This window comes from Alligator sinensis, unplaced genomic scaffold, assembly GCF_000455745.1.
Source record: "Alligator sinensis unplaced genomic scaffold, ASM45574v1 scaffold1322_1, whole genome shotgun sequence".
NCBI lineage: Eukaryota > Metazoa > Chordata > Crocodylia > Alligatoridae > Alligator > Alligator sinensis.
In genome coordinates this window covers 1168964-1179589 of record NW_005842116.1, presented here as the reverse complement: position 1 = coordinate 1179589, position 10626 = coordinate 1168964, and the positions used below count along the sequence as shown (strand labels likewise).

Below are 10626 nucleotides of genomic sequence, written 5' to 3'. Positions count from 1 at the left end.
GGTTAGAGCAGCCTCAGGGGCTGTCAGCATTTGCCCGCAGCTGCTGATAGCCCCTGCAAGTCCCTGAGGGCCGGTGGAAAGAGCCAGGGTGTGGATGGGCTTCCTTCCCCCCAGGGTAACACCTCTGGGGTGCCTCCTTGCCAGGGGCTCCTGCGAGCAGCAGCAAAGCGCTCTTGAGATCCCTGGGAGAAGGGGCGGCTGCTAGCAGTGAAACCCCTGGGGCAAGCAGGCTGCACTCAGCACCCGGTCTCTGGGGAGGGGAGCTCAGAACCCGGCACCAGATCTGAACTGGACCCATCGCTGACTCCCTTTTCCTCTGCTTGCCTGCACCTCTGAACTGGTATGGCTGTGGACCAGGTGCTCCAGGGGTGCAAATCAGCACCACTCCATTGCAGCGAGGGGAAGCATGTTCCTTTCCACCACCAGCTGGAGTCCCAGCCCTCTGGCAGCTCCAGAGTTCGCCTTTTCCCGCTGGCTGCTCTTTTTACTGTGGGCCAAATTGGACCCCAGAGCCAGAGCCTGGGTGGAGCGGAGCAGTAGGGAATCCCTGCCCGGGTTTGGCCGCTTGGATCTGCCTGGCACGGCAACGACCCACGGTACCGTTATGTGCATCGTGTTGTACTGCTACCATAAGGTGGGTATGCGCACGTGTGTGCGTGCATGCATGTGTATGGACGTGCATGTATGTGAGCATGTGCACGTGTATGTACATGCATGTGTGCAAGCATGTGCACGTGTGTGTATGCGCACATGTGTATGTGCATGTATGTGAGCGCGTGCACGTGTATGTACATGCATGTGTGCACGCATGTGCGTGTACGTGCACGTGTGTAGATGCATGTACGTGAGCATGTGCGCGTATATGTACACACATGTGTGCAAGCACGCGTGTGTGCACATGTACATGCATGTGTGCACATGTGTGTGTGTGAGCATGTGTGTGTGCACGTGTATATACATGCATGTGTGAGTGCGTATGCTTTCCCAGCTCTGGCAGCAGGCGAGATGAGAGCCCAGACTTGTTCTCCAAGCGAGCAGGAGGGAGTGCGGCTCCCGTGCCATCCCTGCGCAGCCGGGACAGCCTGTGGGAAGGCGGCAGGGCCCAGCAGGGCTTGCCCGAACCCCTGGATTGGCAGTTGCCCGGCAGGGATGTCAGCTGTGGGGAGGGGCCAGTGTCACACATGAAATACTCCAGCCCTACCAGGAGGATTTCTCTCTCTCTCTCTCTCTCTCTCTCTCTCCTCCCTTTGCTCAGCGCCTCCTGGCTCAGGTTGCTGCAGAAAGAACCTTTCCTTACCTTTCCTGGGATTGAACTTCCGAGGCCCAGCGAGCGCGGGGGGAGAGAGCAGAGACAGGGACCCAGGGGAGCGAAGGTGGCCTCGGTGGGAGAGAAGGAACCAAAAGGAAAGAAGAAAGAAAGAAAAAAGAGTGAGTGAGCGAGAGCGTCTCCTTTCCCGGCCGTGTGAGTACAGCTGCCTCTTCCCGGTTGTGGAGTTGCATTTCAGCAACATGGCAATGTAAACAGAGCAAAGGGCCAGCAGGCTGGGGTTGCCTTTAAAGAAGCAGTTCCCCTTTCTTTTTCCCTCTCTCGTGCTTCCCCGCAGAGCGTCCTTGTTCCCCTGGGGCTTGGTTCCTCTTCTGGTGCCGGAGGGCTGGGCTATGGGGGAGGCAGCAGGGGCAGAGTTAGAGCTGAGGGGAAACTGAGGCAAGGCAGCTGGTGTCAAACGGAGCAGGGCGATTTTCCGGTCTCCTTCTCAGAGGGTGGCATTGCCCCATGCATCGGGGTCAGGGTCGGGGTGGGAGCTTTCTTTTCTGCTGTCTCCCACCGCCCCCTTCTCCCAAACCCCAGGGAGTTTGCTATCCGGGCATCGGCCCGTCTCAGGTGGGGGCCTGTGTGCGAGGAAGAGAGGAGAAAGCCATGGTCTCCAAGACAAAACTTTTCAGGGCTGCACTTGGGAGGGGAAGAGGCAGTTGTACACAGGTTTGCCGTGTCTGACCTCTGTTCACGTGCTCCTCGTGGGGTGGGAGCGCGGTGTCCCATCGCACTTTCTGTGGCTGTCACGGTCCTGTGCATCGCTCGGGCTCTCACACGTTCCCAAGTACATGGGAAAATTGCCCCCAGAGTCATCCTCTCCTTCATCACCGGCGGGGTAGGGAACGATACTGATACAGCTCATCTGCAGCCAAAACCCTCGCCAGGTCAGGACAAGGCTGTGCCAGAGATGCTTTCACAAGCCGGCTCTTTTCTGGATGAAAGCAAGCCAGAATGAGCCCTGCAGGCTGCTGGGCTCCATGGTGGCATCAGCGCCGAAAGGGAAGAAATAGCAATCTCCAGCCTGAGGCTCCAGCATAGGGACTGTTGCACTTTGTGTCCGCCAAATCACTGCTGCAGCATGCGAGAGGTAGAGGAGGAGGGGGCTTGCTTGCCCAGGTGGCAGGGAAAGGGCTAGTGGAAAGGCAACGGGCTCCATTCAAAGCAAGGAGCGGCGCACGGGGGGAAGAACTGATTTCCATCCAGGGAAGCCAGTGGTTCTACTTCAGTGGGGCCGCCGGGCATTTGGGGGAGCGGGGGGGCACAGGGTTTGGAGCAAATGGAGAAACCAACCCAGTGCAAGAGCCTGAGATCTCCACGTGCAGCTGTGCTCTGGATGAACAGTGTTGCTCCCTGTTTGTGGGAAACCGAGGCACGCTGAGAGGTCCTTCTGCTCCAGGCCCTTGGCGACAGCATCACAGGCACTCTATAGCCTTCCATCCCATAGGGCTTCGAGATGCTGCCTGGTCCCTCTGCCTGAGGAGATCCCTACATGGAGGTTCACAGCAGTATGACAGAGGATAACAGGGTGGAATCAGGCCTCGGGGATTTTCCTAGGAGGAAGTCAGTAAGGCAATGGCACAGAGGGCCGGAAAGTCCCCTCATGCCCAGGGGAGGGACGGTCCGACGGTGGCTGAAGGGCAGGCCTCAGAAGATGCAGGGTCTACCCCTGCCTCTGCTACAGGCTCCCAGCATGGCCTTGGGTGAGTCACTTAATCTCCGTGCTGCAGGGTCTCTATCAGTGAGATGCTGGTAACGCTGGACCTGGCCTTGTGCCGCAAGGCGTGCTTATTGAGAGCGGTGGAGCAGTGGGCGGGTGGCTTGCAAGGCTCCAGGGCATCGCAGCGTTGTTTTCAGTGCTGAAGGCCACTCTTAACTAAACAACTGTACCTTGCCAGCCCCTTGCATGGATGCCTAAGGCAGGCTTCGCTGGCTTGTGCGTGTCCAGGGATGTGGTTACTGGGTCGCATCTACACCTATTATAGGTGGTGATGATATACAGCCATGCACCCTGCTGGGTATTATATCGTTTCTGAGTGGGTTGTTTTAAACCTTCAGCTAATGCATTCCAAATCCACGGTGTGACTTTTATTATAGTTAGACGCGAGCTGAGATGGGGTTTTCGGGTGGAACCTGTTCTGAATCCACGGCCCCCATGCTGGCTTCCGCGGACAGAGAATACTTTATCTTTCGTTACCCACCCTGAAATACTCCTCTGGCTTCATTGCAAACCCAAGATGCTCCAGCAAGCTGGGGACATCTGTCTGGGGTCTTGCCCAAAGCACATTTGGCATTCCCTTGGTGCTTTCTATTCAGTAGTAACCCCGGAGAAGGGGAAACAGAGCGGAGAGAGGAACTGACTCACTCCAGGTCATGCAGCTAGGATGGGAACCTAAGGATCTTGACTCCTAGCGCTGTGCTCGTTTTGTCAGGGCATACAGAGCTCAGAAAAGGATCTTTGGAGTGAGTGTCCTTTTGAGTTACTGGTGGATTGAACCCAAAAAGAATTGGCCCCAACTGGCTGACACTGCTTTGACCTGCTTCGGGGCAGCTATTAAGGGCCCAATTTTAAAGAGGTCACTTGGCTGCTTTCAGCAAATGGAGTCCATGCGGGGGATCTGCCTGTTGAATTGGCTTTCTTATCCCTTTCCAAACAAACTCGCTGCTGCTGTCTGGAGCCAGGAACAGAAAACCAAACACGACCTGTTGGTCGCTGTGTCTGTGCAGAGGCCCACAGTACAATCCTGCAGGCAGTTCACTCTGCAGAGAAGATCTGTAATCAAAGGCAGTATCCTGCTTGCATTGCTATTCAAGGTGCCTGTTAAGGTAGTTTTTTTTCTCTGCAACTAAAGTTGCTCTTCTCTTGCCTGGCCACTCAGCCATCCGACATCCCAGCCTGTACTGCTGGGCAGCCGGTCCCCCTGGAACCGAAATTGTTTTCAGACCACAGAGAAAAGTGACTGAGGGTCCAGAGACAGGCGGCATAGGGCTGACACCTGATTGTCATGTTCTCTCCCCAGCTTTCTTGTGGTGCAACCTTGTCATACCCTCAACCACAGCCTGAGATCGGCATTCTGCTTCCTGGATTTCCTGGCTATTTTTAGGGAACAGCTCAGAGCCAGCTATCCGGGCAGCTGCCGCAATTGGGGCTGACTTCCCGACACACCAAGCACTCATCATTCCCGCTGGGATACTTATAGAGCCAGGTTCTCTGAGGAGCTGAGCTCTCCTAAGAGTCTGGCTATTTATTTAGGTAGGTGCCTGAACAACAGCCGAGGTCTGGTGACATCCGGGCTTGTGTGCAAGGTACACGGCTTCCAAACGTGGCTAGCGTTTGGTGGGATGCGAGTCTGAATGAGGAAGGATGGTCCAGCGGCCCGGGCACCAGCTTTGCCCTGGAGCAAGTTGCATTCAGACTTCCCGTGTGACCACAGATTGCAGGTCCCCATCTGTGTAACGGGGATAATAGCTCTGTCCTACCTCACCAGAGCATTGGGGCTAGGGACAGAAGTTACACGTGAATCAGTTTAAGTGACCAGAAACTGGTTTAAACCTGTAACAGAACACAAGTTCAGTGCGCATCAACCGGTTTTAAAATGGCTGAAACTGGTTTAAGATAAACCTGGTTGAAGGTAGTATCAGACCTCACTCATTTGGGTCAAACTGGTTTATGAAACCTCTGCCCCAGACCTGGGAGGATGCTTGGATGTTTTGGGCTGGGGGAAGCAGAGAGGGGCACGGTTACTTGGGAGGGGAAGAGGCTGTCTACCTCTTCCCCTCCTCTCCACTCTCCTGGCAGATCAGGCCCCTTTAAACCATCTCAGGTTGAGACATTCAGTATCACGAGACGTGGATAGCGCGCTGCACGTTCACATCTCTTAGATCACCCATCCTGAGAGGCACAGAGCGGTGCTGGGAGGGATTTAAAGACCATGGTGCCGGCAAACAAGACGCCCACTGGTTTCTCCTAAATCTGTCACGCCGCGCTTTACCTGCTGCTACCAGTGACATGTTTGCGTGCGGGTTTTATTTCCTCACTTCCCCGTCTCACCAGCCTGTGCTGAACCTAGGGAGGAGGGGGGCTGTGAACATTGTATTTTTTTAATCAAGTAAAAGAAGGGATAATTAGGATACAAAATACTGCGGCAGCCATCTGTCTTCACCAGTCTGCATCTTGCAAGGGCTGCTAATAGCCTGCCCAGAGCTGGCTGTGCTAGGGGACTACCTGTTTTCAGACAGACCGAGGGATGAGCCTTCTTATATGGGGAAAAAGAAAACAAGCTGCAAGTGAGAGGGCACGTGTGATTCTATAGGTACGGAGCACCTAAAGGCATACGGATGCACTGTAGAAAAGCCCTTTAGACAAGGTTGATTAGACAGGTGAGACTAGCTAAAAGGGTGAGCAAGGAGGAAGGATCAATATTGCCGTCACGCTCTGAATGCCAACAGTAAATATTAGTATTGCATGACTGAAATGGCTTAAAGAGCAGCATTAGTGCTGGAGACTGAGGTTAGCAGCATTAAAGGTACAGGCCAGTAAGATCTGCCCGGCCTTTCCAGCTGCTGGGACTGCCCCATGACCCTGCCCTGCCTTTCTTTGCTAATTCTAGGATGTTGGAGAAGAAGAAGAGCGAGGGGAGCTAGGGAAGCTAGGGTCTCGCCTACAGGAGTGCAAGCGCTTTGGATCAGGAGCTGTCTCCCCGGCGGCTATGTGCAGCATCTCACATGATAGGGCCTTGATCGTGGTCAGACTTTACCACAGCAGAAATAATCGCTTAGAAAAATCGCTCATCCCTTATGCAGTGTTGTCAGTGCCTGGCGCCAGCCAACTCTGCCCAGCCTTTGCAGAGCACACAGTGGTAGGACTAGAGTAGCCTTGTCACTGCAGGGCAAGGGGGAGGGGTGTGGAGCTGGTGTATGCCAAATATAAGCACAGGGCCTGGCTAATGAAGACACTTAATTAGTATTGAGCGTTGAGTGTGTTCGATCTAATTATGTCTTGGATCGGATGCAAGCATCGAAGCCTCGCTGCATGCCTCAACAAGGTGGTATCGTGCCTATTTTACAGATGGGGAAACTGAGGCACAGGGAGGATGGATGGATTGCTGACGGTCCCACTGGGAGACACTGGCAGCATTGGGCCTAGTCGGAGCTCTGGCTCCTAGCCCCCTGTGTGACACCCATCGGGTCATTTTTTCCAGGATACCTTTGGCTGGGGAGTCGAGTTCCCCCAGAGGGTGGCAAAAAACCACGCAGCTCAGCGCTTTCAGGTGGTGTCCGAGGGCAGGACATGGGTGGGTCTGGTGAGGGGGAAGGGTTGAGGTCAGACAAAGCACTGGAGATGTTCAGCATGAGACAAGCTCCCGTTACAGATGCTTTCCTGCGCTCCTTCAGCCATCGCTGGCTCCAGAAGCCAGGCCTCCTATTTAAAGGTGCTAATCTGAATTTAAATCGGCTGAGGGTCAAGAGGGCAGCTTCAGTGCACCAAACATCTGGGAGGAAATGAAGCCATTCCCGCAAGATCAGGCATCTGGAGCAGAGGTCCACGGGACACAATCTGTTCTGGGCTAATCTGTTCTGGTACCATCGCTGTGGTCTCTGGATGCCTTTCGGAGATGCAAGAAAGTGCCATGGCTAGCAGCTGCTGGGTGCAGGTCTCTCTCTCTCCCTTTCATCTTCCCTGGCAAGGAAGCCACCTGAAACCTGTAATGCTGTATGACATAGGTGTAACGCCAGGGCGCATTGTTACTGAAGGCACTGATTGTTCAGACTGCTGTCTCTGGTGTCCTCAGGTGCTGCAAGGTTAGTGTTTCGGACATGTCACATAGGCCCACCTGGTTTCCTTTGGGAGGAAAGGTGGAGGGTGCAGCAAATGAGAACCGTAGCCTGCAGGTTGCTGTATGGCACTGGCTGTGCTGAATTTGCATCACTAGCCGGCTGGAGGGCATCCTAGCACTTCACTTCTCATGAGCTCTGCTGGTGGTGGCTGTAGCAGCCACGGGAAGGGGCAGTTATCTTGCATGGGAGGGGAGGGATGAGCGGGTTTGATCTCACTCTCCTCAAGCTCTTGTCTCAAATTCTGATGCCTTTGTGGGGCTGGATCCCACTGCTCGAGTCCTGATAGTGCTTCTTCCTCAGGCAAAGAGCACGGCCTTTCTCACAGCTCCCATGAGACCCCTGGCATTTGAAATTCCTAGCACCCCCTTCCAGTTTTGGGGACCCGGGAGAGAGCCGGAGGGGTGCCGGCAAGCTGGTTCCCTAGTAGCCCTGAGCACTTTCCTTCTTTAGATGACATGCAGTGGAAGTCCTAAATCCAAAACAACACGGAGATGTTGTGGGCTGGTCCCACGTTGCGCAGCCTTAACGCAGATTTAAACACGCACTTCCTGTGCAGAAAATATCCCAAGCATCCCATTTATCACAACCATGTAGTTGTTTTGATTTCAATAACTAATGGAACGATATCTATTCAAAGTGCTGGCACCCCTAATGTGCCACGAACAGTTGCATCTCAGCAGTTTTTACCATGAGCCTCTCTATTATATGTTCCTGATGTTCCACCTGTAACCTCGCTCTGAATCTGGCTTTATGCTTCCTAATATGCCTTGGGATCTTCAGTGGAGGAATAAGCCTGGAAAACTGGCATTTGATGAGCAGCAAGTGATACAGATCTTTCCCGAACCAACCTCTGCTGATCTTCCTTCAGATTTTCTAAGGTATTTAGGTATCCGAAATGCAGATCAGGACCTAGGGGAGCTTCTTAAAGCCTCTAGGTGCCTCCAGGGATGTATTTGGTAGCAGTGATGGTGTGAGACAAAAAGAAATGCAAAACTAGAGTTTTAGAGTTGTGCATTTCTAGGTGCCTCCATGCATTTTTAGATGCATTTAAAAATCCAACCCTAAGTGCTTTACTTACAACTACAAGATTGGAGTCTCTTCCCAGAAAGGAAGTGCAACCACCTGCTTGGGGAAAGCCAGATCCACAGATCAGGACAGGTAATGAAGACAGTTGGGCCAGATCCTCACTGGTGTAAATCAGCAGAGCGCCAATGAAAGCAATCACTCTCCTGTGACTTAGTTCTTCTGGGGAGGCAGGATGTAACATCTCGGTTGGAATTGCTCTCTCTTTCCTGACTGAGCAAATGCTGAAAGCGGGTACAGTGGGTCCCATTTCCAGATTAGCAGCCTCATCAGTGGCCTTGCTAGAAGTATAAATAAGTCACGCTGGCATGATTCACTTGAAGGGCAGTCAGATACAGGCAAAAATGACATGCCTGGTCTAAAAGCAAGAGGACTGAGATACTACTCAGGGTGGACACTGACCTAGGGGCCTTGGGATTGGGCCTTAATGAGTGTCAGTAAAACGACCGGGCATCCTTTAGTTCAAGGTACTAGAGAAAGTAAAGAGCTATTATTACTAAAGGGCTCGGCCAGCTGGGCATCACCACGTCCTCCGTCCCTCAGAGGGAACCGGTAATTCAGGTACAGCAGGTTGTTTTCTGGGGAAAAGACGGCCCAGCTGGTGACATTCAAGGCCCCTCGTGCTGCAGAAATCCCCAAGGAACAAGCATCCGAGTGTCAGATTCCTGCTCCCCAGCTCCCAGGAACCTACCGCACCTCGGACCTGGACACAGAGTCTTTTGTCTGCTGCCATCAGAAAGGCACGGTCAACCCAGCAACTTGTGATTGCTTCTGGGGCCTTTGCAATAACGACCGAATTTTCCAAATGAAGGAACGTGTCTGTACCTACTACCCACCCATGCTAAAATATGTGGGCTGGGCTGGATTCTCAGCTGCTGTAAACCAGCGTGGCTCCAGTGAAAGCAAAGCTAGGCACCCTGACAACAGCAGTGGAAGCTATTCTGTCCTATTCTGGTGTTATTAGCAATATAAAAGAGCAGTATTTAGAAGTCCCTGCCAATGTCAGGCCTTCACTGTGCAACGCCGTTCCCATCCAGCCTCCTGGCTCTTTGCTAGTGGGAGGGCTGGATCCTGACTGCCTGGGCAGCGCACAGGGAGGTTCTGCAGGGAGTCAAAGCCAGGGTTTCTCAGGTGGCTTCGGGGAGAGTACAATGCACGATACAGATCACTTCCACGGTGCAGCTCTGAGGGGAGTTGGCAATGCGGAGTTAGAAGAGGCCTAGCAAAAATACACAGTCATCTTGGGGAGAGTCTCCTAATCCTAGTCCTTCATCTGACGGGGAGAAGGGGGATGCAGGGATTGAAAGGTGAAGAGGTGCATGTCTGAGATCTGAAGGAGCCTGAGCCTCTGGTGCTGAAAATGTCCTGCAAGGCAATGGCAGGCACAGTTCTTTCGGGAGATGTGATATCTTTTATTAACCAACTGAGTAGTTGGAAAAAAGTTCTTTGCAAGCTATCTCCCTTCTTCAGGCATCAGGAGTCTCTCTCAACCAAAAGCTCTGCAGGCCAAATGCCTCTGCTCTGCTCTGCTCTGCTTGCAGTTGGAGATGTCTGACGGCTTGTAGGTCAGCCCAAGGGACACTTGAGCCAGACTTTGTCTTGCTCGGCTTTAAGACAGGAATTTACTAACACTGTTTGCAACTTAATCCATCAGGTGAGGGTGGTGTTTAAGGTGGCAAAGTTCCCCGGCTAGGAGTTTGTGGAGGACCGAAGAGCTAACAGCTTTAAGATCCCCCTGGCCAGGGCTGTGATTTTTATGTCTTGCCCAAAAGACAGTTTTGAAGGCAGAGATGCCTTCCTTTTCCTGGTCATAGTCCCTCTTACGCAGTAAGCAAAATGCTCTCCAGCAGCTTCCACCTTAATATCGCTTCTGTTTCGAGAGTGCCGTCCCCATTATCAATAAATCTCCAGGCCCCTGGGAAGAACAATGGGCGCGTTTTCCCTGGTAAGATGAGAATTCCTGGTACCATCAACCTCTCTTATTGTCGCGCCCTTTGGAAAGAGCCGTGACTGTGACATTCAGCTGTTTTAGCTGCACCGTTGATTTGTTCTGCTGGGTTTCTGTCCAGCAGCCCCAAGGTGCAATTCTGCCATGGGACAAGGAGCCAAAGTAACCGCAAAGAAGCACCTCTGAAGTCAGGGGGGCTTGTTCAGAGGAGCCGGGAGAGGGGAATCCCTTTGAGTCTTTAATTCTGTGAAAACACGATGCTGTATCTTGGGGAGAGGGAGTGATTTCCTAAATTAACATTAGTGGCATGCCTTCTATTGAAGCACATAATCCCTTCCAATCCCTCTTTATTAGGGATTAATTGTATAACTCATAGCACTATGATAATGGTCTTGCAGGTGGTAATTGCTACATGCCCAGCTGACCTGATGGCTTTCAAACGAGA

At 52.9% G+C, this 10626-nt stretch overlaps 1 protein-coding gene across 3 annotated transcripts in view; it reads left to right on the top strand.

The window, feature by feature from the left end:
• The first annotated feature begins 1197 nt into the window (after window positions 1–1197).
• The window catches only part of CDK18 (cyclin dependent kinase 18), a 53253-nt gene continuing 43824 nt past the window's right edge, over window positions 1198–10626 (top strand). For 2 of the 3 annotated variants that reach the window (XM_025205474.1, XM_025205473.1), the window contains exon 1: window positions 1345–1462. The gene's annotated coding sequence lies outside the window, so the exon portion shown is untranslated. Of the gene's footprint in view, window positions 1463–10626 lie in introns of all 3 variants that reach the window. The other variant, XM_025205475.1, reaches the window with a different exon arrangement.